Source organism: Rhea americana, unplaced genomic scaffold, assembly GCF_003343005.1.
Source record: "Rhea americana isolate MKP2758 unplaced genomic scaffold, rheAme1 scaffold_36, whole genome shotgun sequence".
Lineage (NCBI taxonomy): Eukaryota > Metazoa > Chordata > Aves > Rheiformes > Rheidae > Rhea > Rhea americana.
The window spans coordinates 557003-576272 of record NW_028186490.1 but is presented as its reverse complement, the minus strand read 5'-3'; positions in this window follow the sequence as shown (position 1 = coordinate 576272).

Genomic DNA, 19270 nt, shown 5'->3' with positions numbered 1-19270 from the left:
TGCCCAGTGCTCTTGCCCATGGGCCAGTGAAGGCTGGTTGCTGACTGATGGATGTGCAGCCTGTGATCTGTTGGCTCCTGGGACTTCACAGACTATTTCTAAGTGATCTGTAAGAACTGATTACAGGAAGCAACTTTGTGCTTGATGCACAGAAACCCACAGGAGTGCAGGTTCGAAAAGGGTCCTCGCCTACATTTGTACATATCAACCTTCTGCTTCGCCCTCCTAGTCAGAATTAACTCTGACCAGGAATAATTATTTTTTGAGCTGTCACATGAGGCAGACCTCTAAGTTGTGCTAAAGGAAAGCTTTTGTGAAATTCATGCTAGTGGGCAAAGGGGAACACAAATATCCGTAAATTAGGTTGGCATAAACATGCAGCTAATCTTGTTTTGAGAGCACAGAGAGAGGATACACCTATTTATAGCCACATATTTACAGCCACTTAGAAGATACGTGTTTATAGATATATATTTACTCTCAATTTATGTTGTGAGTGCATTCCACAGTGCCTCACAGTGTCCACAAAATTCTGTCCATGGGTAGTAATTAGGTCCTTCTTTTATGGCTTTTGATCACTGTGATTCAGCTAGACTGTGGGACAGCTGGTTTGCATAAAATAATCAGGCTTGTCTTTTTGTAACTCCTCTGGAAGTGGGCTAGTGTACAAGCTTTATTGTATGCTTGTACAAGGAAAATTTTATTTGCCTGTTTCATTGTCCTTTCAAACACCTCTGGTGTGTGTTGGTAACACCAGGAAATGCTGAGGCTTTGGCAAGACCATAGTTTAACCCCAGCAGTACAGAGTGCCATATTCCTATCCACATCACTCCCTTGGAGGACCCACACCATGAGCATGGTGGAAAGGGACCTTGTGGTGCCATCAACAACCCTTCCCTAGGGCGTAGTCAATATTTCTTTACCAGGCTTAGGCTAGGAAATCTACGTTGTAAATAGTTTACCAGTAACTGTACTTATGAATGTACATGATTTATATTTTGTAATACAGGCAGGACCTACACAAGTATGCAGACAGCAAAGGGAAGTTACTATCTCATTCCAGATGCCATTCCTTCTGATTCCCTCCCCACTTGTTTTTTTGATGACTCAGAAGGGACTTGCACCCTGCAGGAGTACACCGATCTCCAGCAACAGCCTGGGATATATACAGATCCAGAGTCTTCATCCCAGGGACCAGGGACGAGAGGTATGGGATCAGGCAATCATAAGTGGCTCCCTGCAGCTCCTCTCCCCCACCTCTGGGTGGGGTGGAGAACCCAGCCCATAATATGTGCTTTTAGCACATCTTCTGATAAGTGAAACTCCCTTCTCTCACACCACACCACAAGGCACTTTGAATCTGACAAAAGGCATGCCAAAAAGCAAATTTCTTGCTAACAAACAAGAAAATGAGGAATGTGATGTAGCTGGTCTGTTGGGCTCAAAGGGGGAGATGATTAATCACCAGTGAGGGAGGATGACCATAGAGGGCAAATCAGCATCTCTGGGTATTTTGTTTTTCCTCCCCTCATCCCTTTCCCTTTTTAAAATGAATTTAACAGATTGTTTATAGTAGAGTCCCCTCTGCATGCTTTGGCATCTTGTCTGAAGTCAGCAAGTCCCATTCTCTCTGCCAGCATGCAGAAAACACCATGCTAGAGCTTTTCTTGAAAATAAATCAAGGGGTTTAGTGGCTCAGAAATGGCCACAGGTGAGCTTCTAAAGAGGCTCAGGTAGCCTCTTTAGAGAGATTTTCTGCAACCCCAGAGTCTGCTGTTCATGAAAGCTTCTACTGTGATCCTGTCACACTGCCCAGCCCCAGAACAAATGAGTCAATGTAAAGGGATGAGCAGAAGACAAGCCATGAAAAGTAGCAGCTTAGTGATGCTCTTCCTTCCTAGCTCCCAAGCCACACATAGCATTACAACACTATCTGCAGATGGAAACAACATAGGATAAGCTACAGGTCCTGTGCTGACAATGATACTGTCTTGGGATTTAAATGTGCAGATGGAATTTTAATGCACTTGCAGTCATTAAGGTTCAGATAGCATTCACTGAATAAAAGAGATGTTAATATTTGCAGACCAAATTCCATTGAAGATCACTTCTCACCCTATGGTTTCAACTGGATACACTGTTTTTCACTTTGCCTCAAAACCCTTGACTGGGAGTGAGGTATTTCCTTTAACGCTGTTACATTGAGACCAAGAGCTACATAATTTACAAAGCATTCCAAATTCACAGGGAATGAGAAGCAACATAAAAGTATGAAAGTGCAGCCTTTCCCACAGTCTTTTAGGTGAGAGAAGAAACTGAGCTCACCACGCTTTTCTCAGAAGATTTTATGCTCTGAGATTGATCCTGAATAGGCAGAGATGCTTACAAAGTCCGTGGTTTTCATCTGGGGAAAGCATTTTAGATGGTTTTGGTAAAAAATATATCTACAACTGCTCCTCTTTAACCTTAGCATTGGCTATATAAACAGAGCTCCCATAAGGACCTATAGATGCGTCAAGCTAACACTGACCTCATAGAAAGGAGCAATGCTGGGTGAGAGATGCTCTGGTGCAGATGGAGCAAATTCCCGCTCCACGGGGCAGGCCTGTAGCATCCCAGGGTGCTGAGCAAAGCAACACTGGTACTATTGGGCTAGCACTGACCTTTCTCTTTTCCTAAAGCACTAGACACTGGTCCTAGGACCTCAGCAAGAATCAACAGGAACCGCAAGCAATTGTGAGGCTACAGTGCATATCACACAGGCACACACCATGGGTCACTACAGAACTCTGCTCACATGGAAACAGCCCAGGATCAGTAAATCTGACTTGCAGCAAAAAGCTGGAGAAATGTGAGCATTGTGGACTAACATAATTAGGTGCCAGACAGAAGGGCTCAGGACATGTTGTACAGACTATTTGTAAAGACACGTTCCTGGCATTCTGAGTCCATAAATAATGTTTGCTAAAAGGTATTAGGTGCCTTCCCCAAGGGCTGCCAGAAAAAAAAAAAAAAAAAAAAAGAAAAGAAAAGAAAAGAAAAGGAAAAAAAAAGAAATAAGCAGACCAGAAGGAGCTTAGGCACATTCCAGTTTGGGGAGGAGAAAGAGGCTGCAAAGACATCTCTAGCAGACTTATTACAGTACCTTTATGATATGTTTGTCTTTTCTTACCCGGAGGGCAGGGGTGAGGGAAACATGATTCTTCTCTCTGACAACAGTAGAGATATAATGCTGGATCTGTATAGACAGCACTCTCGTCTGTTTGGGCCACTCCAGCAAAGGTGTCTTGAGCTGGACTGACAGCAGCCGGAGGGGGTTCTGGCAACTGCTCATCTCCCAGGGATGTGACAGTTACATGAAGTGATCACATCAAACTTTGGAGAAAAGCAGGAGGAACGAGGAGAGTTTGGATCTGCATGAACTGATCTTTTCTTGCTCCATTGTTATCTGCAGAGTTGATCCAGGGCAAAGTGTCATGTCTTCAACCGAAACAAAGAGGCAGCGTGCAGAGCACACCACGAGTCCACCAACGTCCCCGCCGTGATCCTGCAGAGGCCTCAAAACACTCGCAGCTGAAAGAAATGGATCATGGTGATAAAGGAGAGTTACCTCTGCTTTATCCTCATATGCCCAGCGAGTCCTGCAAAAACTCCTGCTGCCTCTTCCCCAAATGCTTTTGCCTCAGGCCCAAACTCAGTCACCACTTTAGTCCTATGCAGGAGACCCCAGATCAAAATTGACAGGACTTAGTTTCACTGCAGCTGTTCCCAGCACCCTCTTGGGGGTAGAGACAACTGCTGGTTTCCATTCCTCTGCCACGGGGCAGCCAGATCTGATAGTGTAAGTGTTAACCCCGGGTTCAGCACAAATTACAAACTGAAAACCTACCTGCTCTGTGGAAGGTGACCAGCTTTTGCTACGGTATTCTGTCGGGCTAAATTGTTAAATGGTGTTTTGCCATGTGGGTAGCAATGTTTCAGTGACAAAGGAAGCGATCCCAACACAATCTGGGATCTTTTGAGATGAAAGGTGATCTATAACTGTCCATTATATTATCCCCAGGAGAGGAGGAAGAGAATTGAAAACATCAAACATTTACTGGAAGAAAAACAAGTCTAGCCCTGAATTTAATCAAAACATTTTGTTTTGTTCCATTTATAATTGTTTCCATCAAATGAACAAATATTTTAGCAATGAAAATGACAGTTCCCTTCCACTGGCAAACAAAAGAATTTGTGTCAGTTCCCCTACAGTGCCACAATGAAGGTGACATATTTTTTAATATAATGTTGAAATCTTTATTCGTATTCCAGTAATGCTAAAGGCATCAATTTAAGCTTAAGAAACTATTGTGTACAGTGCTGGAGGGTTTTTTAGTGTGGTGGTAAGGAAACCAAAGATTTGTGGGGAGAAAAGCTGAAGAGACATTTGATTTTCCCCTGAAATCCACGAGAACATGATTGAGTTTGTCCACAAGAATTTAACTGAGGCAGAGGCTCCGGGGAGGGAGGGGGGGAACTAACCTGAGAGCCCAGGGAGGCTATTTCTATTCCCAGCTGTACTGGTACCCTTGGTACCCTGCATTTTTTTCTTGGAAACAGTAGTGTGGGTAAAACTGCTGGAAAGGGGGGGACAGGAAAATCCCCATCTCTGTACAGGACTTGCTCTTACGCTCAAAGGACAACCACAAAATTGAGGCAATGAATTGCAGGTAGCTCTGTGGTAGTTTGTTGAGACCTCGTGCCCCTAATGCAGACTTCCTATAATGTCTCCCCTATTTTCCCCTCCCTGTGCCTCAGATACCTGAACTATGTGTTTCCCACAGAAAAATGGAAATAACCGTGCAGGCTCCCTCTGCAGATCACATTGAGATCTACCACTGAAACACCAGTAGCTACACATTGCCATTTAGGTATACTGGGGTATTTCCTCCCTCTCCAACCCCCAGAGCTCTCCGATGGTTGACAGCACTCACAGTAGTGATTTCCTGCCTAGACCAGGCCAGGTGTTTTTCCTCTAACACCAGTAGATTTTACTGTCCAAGTGAAAAGGGAGATGTAGTTCATGGATGTAGCTGCTTCCTGTTAAGAAATTCTTCACCCAAGGACATCATGCTGCTTTCCACGCTCTCTCTGCTTAAGTCCTTCCTGGTATTATCTCTGCACCACCCAAACAGGCTCATTTTTATGCCCTCTAGCAACAGGTACTTTGTGAGGGAGTCAGCATCTATCACAAGTGGTTTAATATTAATTAATGCAGGCTTCTTGCCATTTTCTCCTTCAGCTCAAAACAACAGCACACCAATCACATAGCATTCTCACTGGCACATTTTACTACCACAAGATCAAAATATCTCCCTGAAATCCAGCTGTACAGCTCTTTGCTGCACAATAGGCAGAATTTAGCTGCCTCTCACGGAGTGACGTGGCCAAGTCAGCACCTCCTGAAAGAGCAGGAGTTTCTGCTGGAGACAAGCAGGAGAGATACAGGTGCTTAATGGGCAACTTGGAAAGCCTTCTCACACAGGCAGGGATGGCATTTGGGGACCCACATTACACTGATTTAAACCCTCGTTACTGCATTTCATAGCAGATAGCATTGCTAGTGTATGTGCTTGATGGTGAGCAAGCAGTATCTGGTTTGCGGAGAAGAGAGAGAGTTTTGAATGGTCAAAGGCTGCCCAAATGGGCCAACTAAATATAGGGAAGCCACCTGGGAAAGAAACCCACAAAAATCAGGGGGCTCCTTTGCTCTTGGTCCAGTTGGACGATGTGAGAGCAGAGAGGTAACACTTCCCCTTGCAGCAGGTCCCTTGCATCCCATGGCAAGGGAGGGGAGTTGTACTCCTTTTTGGTGAGGGGAAAACAGGGTGGCCACAGCATATTAGTAGGCCAGATCTTCACCCAAATACCAGAATGCAATCACAGCTTTACTATGAGATATTCAGACCTGCTGGCACCAAATCTCCCATTACTCATCCAAGGCTCCACCTCACCCCCTATTTAGGTACTGCTGACAATGCAAAATCTTTTCCTCACCACAAGCCTTTCCACAGAGCATGTTCTGTGTCAGAAATGAAGTGTGGTATGAGGCCAAAAAAATCTACAAAGCATCATCTTCTAGTGCTTTCAGCTAAACTTACTATGGCCTGCAAGAAATGAGAGTTTAAACCGATCAATACATGAAAAAATTTAGGATCTGTGCTAAAGATGCCTCTAAAAATTCCAGGAGAATCGCAGTCAGTTGCTAATTCTGACTGTCTAGCCTGTCTAGCTCTCTCTCTCTTATATCCTAGTGTCTTGCTCCGTCAGAGGCTTTAAAGATTGCCTCTGTTTCTCCTAGAGCTTTCTCAAACTGTGAGCCACCAAACTCAACTTTGAGTCAAATCTCAATAAATGTCCAGGTGTTCAAAAATAGGACTTTGATTATATTTATAGCTCAGAACAACCCGATCATTAGTTCACATGTGTGGGGATAACATGTGATTACAGGCTCAGTTGTATATTTGCAGCATCATGAATTTTCTCGAATTGTCTTTTTTCCTTATTACCAAGATTGCAAGTCTTTGCAGGCATGGATTTATGTAGCCAGAAGGGTTGCAGCCAGGTGGTATATCAATCTATATAGTACAGCAGCCACCAAGACAGGCTGCGGTATGGACAGAGAGGCCAGGAAGGTTCAGAGTTAAGGAATATTTCTATTTCAAGTGCACAAACACGTAATGCTACCTGCAAGGCTTGCTGATAAGAACATACAGACTCCTGGGCCAGCAGTGGAGCCAGAAATGTTACACCAGGTCTGAGCAGGAGCCGTGCTGCAGCCCAGCTGCCCTGCTGCCAGGCTCCAACAGTGCGTCAGTGCTCTGGGCAGCCGAAGCAGCTTCCAGGGTACTGGAAGTGTTGCAATTCCCTGAGCTTTTCTTGCACTGTGGAATTACACTGTTACACCTGTGTGATTTAAGCCAGATTCTTCAAGGAGGTACCAACTCCGCGCTTTAAACAGCCACTACCCAAATAAGTGCAATGACATGATTTCTAGTTCAAGTTATTACAAATATTAGCTGTTAATACAGTCAATGAGAGCAATATAGAGAAAAAAAAATAAGTGGCTCTTGAAGGACTCTTTCAGAAAGCAAGGGCTCTCCATTAAAAAAGTCTCTCAGATACGGTCCCACAGACTTGTGCATCTTCGCAGGAACACCTACTGCCCTTAGGTACGAGGACAGCAATTTTCATGCTTCCAGTAGCTTTCACCTTTGCTTGGGCCAAGTCATCTAAAAAGAGAAGGACAAAGACACATATGCTTGTTATTTCCGAGGCTGCAGGTGCCCAGGATGAGGAGCTGCTGGCAGCACACCCTCCCCTGTGCCTGCCATCAAGGGTGGCTGAGGAGAGACCAGTCATGGTAGTGGGATCGTCAGGATAAGAACTGGGACTCCTCTCAGAGCAGCAAAACCCTGGTGGCTCTGCTGAGGGACCCAAACTGCTTCCAATCTGGGTGAACAGAGAGATGGTGGAAGGGGAACTCCCGACCTCCTGAAGCCTCCTCCTTTCCCCTGGTTGCTCCTTCCCCTTCCCTTGCTGCACCCTCCCTTGGCCTTATCGCATTCTCCCCATTCCTCGCATTGCCTGCAGCACGCCTCGAAAGCGCTAAGCCCGCCCTGCTCATGCCCCACAGCCGTGCCAGAGCGCTGAGTTCCCCTTGCTCAGGCCTGTGGCACCTGGAGTCGTGGGAGCTGCAGCGGCAGCGGTGGGGCAAACACCCAGCCTCCCACCCATCTTCTCCCACAGCTCTGAAGCATACAGATGCTCTCTCGCTGTGCATAACGCTGCATAAAAAAAACAACTTCAGCTTGATGCCATCATCTACCTTAACCCAGTCTCCTGCTTTTATTCCTTACTGTCCTGGAGCATGCTTATCTTATCTTGCAAACCTGACTTGACATCAGGCAGTTTAGTGTTTATATGAAAAAGGGTTTGGCTTTCAAAACAGTTCAGCAGCTGCAAACAGAGCAAGACCTTTAGATCAGCCTAGCCTGCATTTTGGGGGCACTAAAATGAACAGCCAGCTTGTCCCAGAGGGCTCTGTGCAATGATGTGCCTTGAAAACACTTTAGATATCCCTGAAACAGTTAGTTGTGGAGCTTTTGTTGAAAAAGGAGACTCTGGGCAGGTGTCTCTCTAGCAGTCTGCCTAACAGGACATCTGCTCTGCCGCCCATCGCAGCCCTTCCCGTGTTCAGTGCCGCCCTCTGAGCCTGTGTGAACACGAGTTATTGGGGCAAACAGAGATCTGGGCCCCATCTGCGCCTGACTTTGACAGCCTGGCACCTCACCGATTCACGTTGCAAACCTGCAACAATATTTATTGTCTCTTTGCCTGTTTCTTCATACTAGAACTAACCCAGGAGTAAGTAAATTGTGCTGCGTGACTGCAAATCACCGAGATTCAAAGCTGGGTCATCCTAAGGTCAGTATTTACTCTCACACTCTCACACACTTGCTCTCGTCCTCTTTTTTTTTTTTTTTTTTTTTTTTTTTTTTTTAAGAGCACTGCCAGGAACTGGCACCAAGGCAAGCTGTCATCATACAAATCCACTAAAAATACCTATGCCCATTATTTTAAGTTGGCATAGAAACCACCCTGTCTTGACCCAGTTCAATCTTATTGGCCTTAAATGAAGGATCATTGCCCAACAGATTTATTATGGTGACTGTTTAGGTGTACAACAATTTGGCGACATCAGTCCTCCATCTTATGAACTGTGGAGCACTGCACAGTCATGAGGTGATGTATCATAAGCCTCCTGTTATTTCAGGATACGGAAATATCACTCAGGCGCTGCATATAGACCATGGATTCATCATAAGCCAAACTGGAAATTTCAGTCTGAACAGCAGTCTTAAATTAGAAAGCATAGGGAAGTCTGCAGTAAAATAGCAGACCATCTCCATTCATCCCACAGTAAACAAGAATACAAAGAGAAGCAGCATGTTATAGACAAAAACAGAGGTAATACGGTTGAGATAAAATGCTGCAAAGCATCTGGCCCCAAACCTCTGAAAATGCTTGGTAGTATTTCACTTTCTTCAGTGGGCTTGGATCACATCTGAACAGAGGGGATTTGAAAGTATCATCAGCACTTCCCATCTGGACCTAGAACAGTCCCACTTTGGGGTTAGTCTGGAGGAAAAAAAATTGGCTCTTTATGATGAACTCACTTTTGTTATTCTGGACAGCAGTTATCACTTATTGCCCATAGAAATGCCTAGATGAATGCAGACTTACTGCCCAGGTAGCTCTTACAAAGGAGCCTGGTTTTACCTTCTTTTTACAAGTAGGAAAATGGAAAGTACGGAGGAACGAACTGGTTTGACTGGGAACACAGACCTGCTCAACGCCGGTGTCAGTTCTGAGCAACGTGCCCTCCCTGCCGTGTGAAAGAGGTGCCAGATGCGGAGCCAAGTAGCAGCACGCACCTGCTGCTTCTGCACAGCCGTGCGGGCAGACCGTGGCGTCAGGTCCACAGGCACGTTACCGACTCGAGTTCGCAAACAGTGGAGCCAGAGATATCCTCCGGGATGTCCAGAGGAAATACACACCCAAGAACTGGATATCAGAGTTGTACACAAACGAAAGAGCACTGATTTGGCTTCAGCAAGTGATTTTTTAGTTAGCAGGTTTGCAGAAACAGATGCTATTTGTAAAGTGACTCTTTGGGTTATCCAGACAGGTCCCTGGCTACAGAATACTATCCTGTCATCAAGGACACTGGTTTTCAAATTTTTTCAATCTGGGAACTCCTGTGAAGTTTTCTAGTGGAAGTTATGCCTTGTGTCGCATACTTAAACCTACTCACAGTAGGTTTAAAAACTTACAGAGTTGTTTTCCTCAGTTACTTCATCTGAATACTGGAGAAGTCAGATCCACAGGAACCGACAACCACTGCCCCAGACCGTCTTTCAGTGTCTTTCTTTAGTAAAAGCGTCCATGTGGCAACTCCCAGTGCTCACGTAGCATCCAGGGGCAGGTGAGCTCCATCATGTCACTGGACTTCACCGGTGCAAATTCCCGTGTAACTTACCTAATTCCTGAAACTGGGCTCATCTGCTACATATCAACAGTCACTGGCCCCTAGTATTTTCATGGGAGGAATATAAAAAAAAAAAAAAAGAAAGAAAGAAGAATTAAAAAACCAACCAGGTATGCCCTCTCCAAGTGGCAAACAGTCAATTCTGTGGTCAAATTGTGAGAGCAGAATTACAAATACAATTAAAGTGAAATACAGCTCTATTGAAGCTGGTAGGAGTTTTATTATTAACTAAAGTTTCACCTATGTGTTTCGGGTGGATAGTTCTGCTGTTCAAGGAAAGAAGCCATTATTTAATCAAAATGACATTTATAATGCAATGCCTCTATCATATTCAAATCTTCAGGACATGTTTACTTTAATCAGTTCTAATTAAATTGCTACATAAGAAAAATATTTAGATCTACTGATGTGTGTACATGTACTCAAGGGAAAGCAATGTAAATTGCCTGGGATCTCATTAACTGCTATTTGTACTGCTTTAAACTCTGGTGATATATTTAGCAAGTCACTTTGAACTTTTCTCTTGCACTACACTGAAACAGACTGCTCTAAAGTGAGAGCGAGAGCATTCCCTAACCAAAGCAATGCGGCGTGTAAAGCAAGGTGGAGGAGGCAGATGTTGCCAAAGCCTCAGCGCTGTTAATTGCAAGGTTTGAGCTGCACTTTCATAACAGCCAGGACTCTCCAGGACTAAAAAGCAAATAAACAGGTGGAGGGATGCTCGCGGATCTCACGCTCCGCAGCCACTAGCACAGGGCGCCGTGCTGGAGCTTGCCTGGCAGATACCCTCAAGCCGCGCTGAGCCGGGGCCGAGCGGAGCCCCAGCAGGGCTGAGGTGCCCCCAGCCCCATGTAGGGCAAAAGTCGCAAAGGGGATGGAGAAAGAGGCCAAACGCTGGGTGTGTTGGAGCTGTGCCCAGCCTCTGCCCTGCCTCGCGGCTCTGCCTGGCCCCGGCTGCTGCCGTGCTGCGCCTCCATCTGTGCTTGTCCCCTAAAGCCCTCTGTCCTTCCCCCTTGTTCGCAGCAGGGGAAAACAGGGGCTACAAACACCCCAGAGGGTGGAAAGGGAGGTCCATGGCAACACCACCTTTCCTCTGAGCCCTGGCAGTTCCTCCTTGTCGCTTTTTCCCTCAGCTTCACGTTGAGAAACTCCCTGACGCCCTCTGATCTTTTCTGTCACGGTCCCCTAGATTCCTGTCTAGTTTTACCGGTCTCTTCTTGACAAAGCAGAGCATGAAACTATGCAGCACTTCCCATGCGCCCAACCAAGGCTCTGCAGAGGGGAACAAGCCTTACTGTCATGTACCCAGCCCTGCTGAGCTATGTCCTTGTGCCCTGACCCTCACCTTACCCTGTCCCATCTGTATATTTTCAGGCCAGTGTGCACACACAAATATGAGGTTGGACACGATGGTATTTGTTCCCATGGGATGGTCTTTGTACAGGGACCTGTAGGAGCTGGAACGAAGCTCGGCCAAGCTCTGGGGGACACCGATCTTCTGTTCCTTTGGAAATCTTACCTGCCTGGACTCAGCTCAATTGGTCTCAAATGGTTTCATCCATCAGCATCACCCTACTCCTGCCAAAATCCAGCCTGAGGAACAGCCCAGGGCCAGAAAGAGTTTACCCTATGCAGAAGCCTTCAGACCACTTTCCTTTTGTCACCAGTTCTTGGACTCAGCGCTGCGGTCCCTGCAAGGGACACTGTGAGCCCGGCAGATGGCAGGGGCAGGGCTCGGTGCTGAGCACCGGCTCTGCAGGTCCCAGGGAGGCCGGTGGCGGGGTGCCAAGACACACAGCTCTTCAGTGGCACCCTGCAGGGCGGGCACCTTGCACGATTGCCCTAGCACCCTCTGCCTGCCTGCCTGGTGTTACCTGCTGGGCAGCCAGCGCGAGGACAGAGCTGGCCCAGGGGCTGCTCCTGGGGTGCTCAGGAGTGGTGCTGGCAGTTGCTTGGCACTGAAGAGGAGGCAAGTTGGCAGAATGCAACCCGAGGGTGCCTGAAAGTTCAGGCCATGAAGGTCCCGTCAGTGACAGCATTTTCTTCACTAAGTACCAAGTTTTACTTTTATTTTAAAGTCAGGAACTACTACTTTGTCCAACACAGAGTATCTCTGTGCCATTTGCAGTCTGTGGGAATGGGCTGGCAATGACATTTGCTTTTCTCTAGCCCTCTGGTCCCCTTCTGAGGAAATCTGTTCTTAATTTCCTACCCAGCTGCTATCTTTCCTCGCAGAGCAAGCGGATGTGATCAGAAAACCGAGTCACAGACCTCTGGTGTCTCACACACCCCGCAGACGGGAGACACCTGCCGCGGAGGGTCTGCTGCCCCCTCCCCTGCAGCCCTGGCCTCGGGGTGCCACCGGTAGAGCAAAGCAGCCCTGGCCCCGGGCCCTGCTCAAGGCTGACAGAGCTGCCTTCAGGGGAGGGGATTGCTGAGATGAGGTTGTTCCTCCTAAAAAATACCCTTCCCCATGACTACTTAGTACTCCAGACCTAAAGACCATGTGTGAGCATCGGTATCACCTGCTCCAGCTTGGGGCCACAGCTTCATTGCCTGTTCTGACTCCGGTCTCCCACAGCAGTTGCCCCAGGAGTGCCCAGGACCAATGTGCCCCTTGCCGTGGCTCACCCTCCCAAAAAAATCCCCTGGCCCTCCCCTGACACCCAGGTCCTGCAGATAAACAAGGCGCCTTTCTCTCCACCCTGGCTTGGCCTCCACCCTTCCTTCCTTCCTGAGGGGCTGTCCTGCTCCTTGGACACCTTGGAGGCTTTTCCTGTCCTTCACCAGCTCCCTTGAGTGTCTCCCCTGGCGGCATCTCTGTCCTCATGCCTAGCCTTCCTCCCACCACCTTCCTGGCGTGTAGCTGGCGTGATCCACAATGCACTCCCCACGACCCGGCAGCAGCTGAGCATCATCCTTCTCCCCACTGAGCTCCCTCTGCATGGCAGGGAGCTTGCCCCGACACAGCTGGGCTCAAGTACCCCATCTGGACACCTCACCTGTGGCCAGACAGGAGAGCAATGTTGGATAGATGCCTGTGCCTGCTGGGCATGAGGAGAGGAGAAGCAGCTGATCCTTCTCCAGGGAGCCCTTGCTGTCCGTATGTCAACCATCAGTGTCAGAAAGTGGAGGGAACCTGTAGGAGAGCAAAAGGAAATTGTGGAAGACTTGATTTCTAAAATAGTCAAGAAGGCAGTCAGTGTAGGGCCCTGCTGCTTCTTGCGGGGTGATGGGAGGCTCCTGCAGCAGCAGGAAGAGCCAGGATCATGCTCCAGGATCCAAAGTGGTCTTGCAATTTGAGCTGTCCCCACTCTGGAGAGGCTGATGAACGTGTCAGTAACCAGAAACGGGCCGAGGCATTCAGCTGGTGGGTAGCTCTACCCCTCCCCCCCCCCCGGCTGCACTGCACGAACCGCTTAGAGCAGCAGCATCTGCATGCAAGGGGCAGAAGGCTCAGAGGGGCTGGCCTGTGCTGACAGGCTTTGCTTGTTTTATTTACTGATTTATTAGACTCCTTGAGGGAAGAGCAAAAACTGCGGTGCAGCTAGACCGAGACAAGTGTCTGCAGCAAGACACAAGACTTGTAGGGGTTAACATGGCACAGCACAGGCGGGAGAGCCTCTCGCTCTCCCAGCAGGCTATTTTTTGCACTGTAAGGGGATTGCGATAGAACAGCTTCCTCTTTTCTGACCCCAAACCTTCACCTGGACAAACCGTACATGTGCAGGCCACTGCCAAGTTAGCAGGAGGAGCATTCCACAGGAAATCGGTGTCTTCTGGAAACCTCTGTTTACAGGAATGCAAATGTTATGTATTTCCTCCTTTTCCTCTTTGAAACTTTTTTTTTTTCCTGCCCACTAAGCAGCTGCCCTATGGCACTAAGCTGGGAGAGACCACCCTGGCCCTGGGAAATCCTGGCCTCAGCAGAGCGAGAAGAGGAAGGGTGCCAGGGCGCAGAGCGGCTTCCCGGGACCTCGCCGCAGGGCTGGAGCCGAGAGCTGCCTCCGGCAGGGCTTCCCGGTCCTGCATGTCCGTAGCATGACATTATTGCCGTCTTTTCTGCTTGCTTCTCCCCAGGTCAGTTATCACATGGATCCAATATCCTGCTGCTAGACATGGCCCAAACCCTTGCTCGGATCAGCATGAGAGAAAATGTGTTCAAGTCAGGGGGTTGATTGCGTTGCACAGGGTCCTTCTGTGCCACTCTGCAGGTGTAAAAGGCAAACCAGGGTGTAGTCAAGCAACCTGTCCAGATCCGGCCTCTAACTACAGGGGACAGGAAGCAAGATGGAAAATGAGGTCTAATATATGCGTATGATGAAAGATTGACAGTTATTTCATTGTGTGCTTCAGTGAGAAAACCACAAGGACAGCGATACTGGAATGTATTTTTCTTCACCACAAATAATTCACGTCAGGTGGGGGGGCCCTTTCAGTGCATGAGGAATCCTGCGATTTGGGGGCTGCACACCTTAAAAATGGGTCCTGAAACTACTCACAAAAATCCTGTTCTGCCAGACAAGCTGCAGCAGCAGGAGGTGAAGTTATTTGCACAGGGGATCTGCCTCAAGCAAAACAGCAGGGGAGCACCTGCCCCAGCCAGGAGAGCTCGCCCGTACAAAGCCACACGTGCCCCGGGCTCTGTCCTGCCACGGCGTAATTTGGCTCTCAGGAAGTTTTTCAAAGCAGGGAATCACACTTGACAGGCTCTCTCCTTTGCAGTTGCCGAGTGTCTGACTGCGGACAGTAGCAGTCACTCTCGGAGGAAGATGCAGGGGCGACTTCAACCCCGGCAGCGCACATTAGCAATGGGGGTGCAGAGGCACCGCAGCATGGCCTGCACAGTTTTAAGAGCGACCGCTAAAGTAGGCGTCTTGCTTTCCAGCTGCCAAACTTGGGAATACATCACGTTACAAACAGCACTTGCCCTAGCAGTTCACAATTCGAATAGACAAGGTGGAAAAAGTGGAGAAGGAAATGTTATTTCGGTCATTTACAGATGGGAGCTGTGCTGTCCCCCTCCTTGCTCCAGCCCCGGGACTTTCAGGAGCACGGGACTCCCAGTCCCATCCTCTGCTGAGCGAACGGAGCTGTGGGTGCTCCCGGCAGCAACGAAAATGAAGCCGCCACTTTTGGGGATCACAGCACCTAAACACCAAACTCATGGCTGCCCCAGCAAGGGGGCCATGTGCCGGGGCAGCTCCCGCCAGCCCTCAGCCTTCCTCCGGGGGCACAGGCTGCCTGCTCCGACGTCCGCTTCCTCCCAGCCCCGAGGCTCACCCGGGTGACGAGCAGGGTAGGATGCAGCTGCGCCCCGGCCACCCAGCTATCCACACTCGGAGGCTTCTTGGGGCGGAGAGTTTTCTTACGGCTGAGGAAGCTGATGCATCTACCAGAAATGAAGCTGCTGCTGACTAAGAGTTTTTTTTTCTTTCCCTGATACATCCTCTGCAAGTCAGGAGGGAATTTCCTGCCCCGGGTGCAACCTGGAGAACACTTACGTGCACACTTTCAGTGTGGGGATGAGAGGGAAAGAGCCCCGGCACACAACCCGAGCCGGCACCTGGGAGCACACAGCAGGCAGCTGCGGGCGACGGGCTCGTCCAGCGCGTGCCGGGACCCAGGGCACCCTCGCGAGGTGCCGGCCGTCCAGCCTCGCTCTGTGGCCGGGGCCGTCCCGCCAGCTGGGGGGCTGCGCTCCTGCCCTCTCGCCCCCAGCTCTGCCCCAGCTCCCCAACCCACCCTGATGGGACTGCAAGAAAAACGACCCCCATCTCAAAGCTCCTCAGTGAACGGTGAGAAGAGGCAGCACTATTGCTATCAGAGCAGGGGAGAAGCTGCAAGGTGGAAGCATCCGTCCCTTCTTGCTGGCCTGCAGCAGCAACCAGGCCCAACGGGTTTGTGTAGCACGCATGTGACCTGTCCTGCGCTGGGGGGCTCGAGGTTTGGAGCAAAGGACACGAATTACCAGTTTCCTTTTCTGCACTTTCCTCAGTTTTGGACACGTGAAGCAAATGCCACTTTCGTTTCTTGCTTGTGGGCTATTTTTGATGAGGGCTGGAATCAATGCTGTTTACTGCTCATAATTATATGATCACAAAAAGGCGGGGGAGAGCTTTAGATAGGTGCTTTTATATTGCAGTAAAAGTCCTAAGAATATGATAATTTTATCTGGTCCAGTGCTAGGCTACTTAGGTGTAAAACGCTTCAATGCTGATACAGACAATACATATGAGTTGAAAAAATACATAGTTTTTTTAAAACCAATGTAGTCATGCTAGTCGTGCTTCTAAAACTTTTCAAATGTAGACAAAAATAACCAGGAACAACACCTAACCACAGCTTTATGGGTCCCTCTGGACTCCAAACACTGAAGCATGTTGTGTCAACACAGGACACTTGTAATATTAATGATGAGCTGCATACATACAAGCACAGTCTCTTGTAAGAGCACCTAGAGTACTGAAATCTTGTATCAATTTCCAGCCATTTCATTCCAAGTTTTGCCCTAGCCTAGGGCTCAAATAGTTGGCTTGTGTGCATTCCAGGGGATTTTTTATTCTTGTTCAAAGGCTTACTGTCACTGGTTCTTTTTATTTATTACATTTTGGTAGCAGAGTAATTTCTGTTGGCCCCAAGCATTTGTTGAGAGCAAGGAGGTAAACTGAGCCTAGAAATGGCCAGTTCAAGACTTTGTTTAGGAACCTAGTTTTCAGATGGTATCAAACATTTTCTTTACTGCAAATCAGTCATTTCTCTGGGAACAGGACCCTGAAACCACAGCATCAAATCCCAAGACATATCTGAAAATGCTGGCTACAGTTCTCAGTATCTCTTAGATTTGGTCTGAGCTGAACCTGACTTAAGGGAACGTCTCATCAGGAAAGGTTGGATAGGAGAAGCCTTCACAGGAAGGAAAAATGGTCTACATTATCATTAAAAAGGGAATGTGCCATGCCATAATTATCCCATGCACTTCGTCTTGCCCAGAGCACTTTGAATTGCAGTTGTATATAGACATCGGCACAGTAGCTTTTCTATCTCCAAACTAATTACTTAAAAAAAAAAAAAAAAAAAAAAAAAAAAAGCCCTTGAGTGATATTGGAGTAGGTTGAGCAGTGTATGAAACCACCGACCTCTATGGCAGGAGGAAAGGAAGGTGTAAACCAAGCCAGGATCTGGCAGCACTGGGGCTGGGGGTGAGATGGTAGCACTTCCTCCCCAAAACGCCTCTGGCTGCTGACTGCACTACTGAACCCGCGCTCAGGCACCTGCAAATGGCCTTTCAGCTGCTCTGATAACTCAGCACTCCCACAGCATGGCTTTATCCTGGAGAGACCTAACATGCCCAACACCTTCTGCCGTACGAAATTCGGCACCGCTTGCACTGTGGGGCCAACGACTGGCCTTGGGGAAACTTGCTGGAAATACAGATTCGTTATAAGCATTGAGCTCTTCCTTTGCCACCCTCTTGTGAGCGCTCCTGACCACTTCGTTAGCCACATCCATCTGCAGCTCCTCCGAAGGAAGGACCTGTCTTCACTTGGCCCTATAAAATGGTCTCTAACCCAGGAGCAGTGCAGGGCAGGGCAGAGGGGAGGTTACCAAGGACAGGCCCAGCTCTATCCCTTCCCAAAACCACCTGGACCGTGGCCATCCCAGCAGTGTGACCCGAGTGGTCCCTGCCGTGCGTGGGCCTGGGGCCGGCTGTGACATTCATGAGGGACATCCCCAGTAGCAACAGGGTGACGAGAGAGCGGAGAAAAGCAGCTGTATGCTGGGGCAGGGGTGCAGCCGGTCACCCCGTCCCTGGCCTGGGACCGCCTCAGTGGGAGAAATGGGGACCTCCTTCCCTGAGGGAATTTACGGCCTCCTGATCCCACCAGCCCCGGACACAATGCTCTTCAGCTTTCCCGCAGGGGCAGGCGCTGGGCGCCCGCAGAGCACCTCGAGGGCTGCGAGGGCAGCGCTTCGGTGCTGCCCGCAGACGCGCCGTCCCACCGCAGTGGAGCGCGGTACGGCCCCCAGCACGGGGAGGACGTTTCTCAACAGAAGGACAGAATGCCTTCTGTTGGACGACAAGAGCTGGGGAACAACAAAATAATAGCTAAATAGAAGAGCAACTGTGATGGGGAAATGAGGCCAGTTAAATCGCTTGTTTTTAAGCTGTAGCTGGTGCAAACTGGCAAACTGCACGGACCCGTACCACAAGCAGGGATATCTGGCCCGGGTTTGGTTCAGAGGTGTGGGACAAAAACCAGCATCCAAAGAGCAGAGTTAGGGCCAGCTGGGCTGGATCGCTCAACGGCCAGCTCTGAACAGATCCAACCCTGGGCAGCACCCACAGCCGGTCTGTGGTCTCCTCCGGGCCCCTGACCCTGCGACAGCTGAAGCCGAGAGAGCTGGGCTGGTTTAACCAGAGGAGCAGCACATTTTCTCCTGACAGTCAGCAGGAGTCTGGCAGGGACTGGCAATCTCTTGGCAAACAGAGCAGAGAGACCCCGGATAGGCTATCAGGCTGTGGGCTGCAGGGGGGTTGTGTTGCTTAAACCTAGCCTGAGGGGCAGCTCTCACCCCGTGCAGAGAGGCACGTACGCAGAGCGCCCAGGGAGCGTGGGCTCGGCCAGCTCCGCTCGCAGCGGGCTCCCCGGGCCGGGCCTGCGTGTTCAAGCGAGCGTGGGCTCGGCCAGCTCGGCTCGGCTCGCAGCGGGCTCCCCGGGCCGGGCCTGCGTGTTCACGGCTCGCTCCAGTGGGGCGACACCACAAACGCGCCCACGGGAGCTGGCGCCCAGCACGGTCCTGCCGGTTCCCCCTCACCCTTCCCAGCTATAGCCTGCAGCCCCATTACAACCAAGGCAGAGTTTTGCATTGCAAACCCATTACTCGGGATTTAAATAGAGAAAGAAAGAAAGAAAGAAAAATCATTGCTCCACTCTGTCCTCCCCACCCAAAACATTCCAGCCTTTCCTTTCCTGCCACTTGTGCGAGGAGGGAGGGTTGTTTATTGACATTATGCAAGTGCTGAAATATTTTGCTTTTTCTTCGCGCCTGCCCCTCTCTCTCTCTCTGGGGGTTGCAAAGGTAGTGCAAACCCCTCCCGTCATCCCGGCTTATCAGCCGAAGGAGACGCATTCCTCAGGGCAGCTCCCTCCGCAGGTCCCCGCTGGCCGCCCG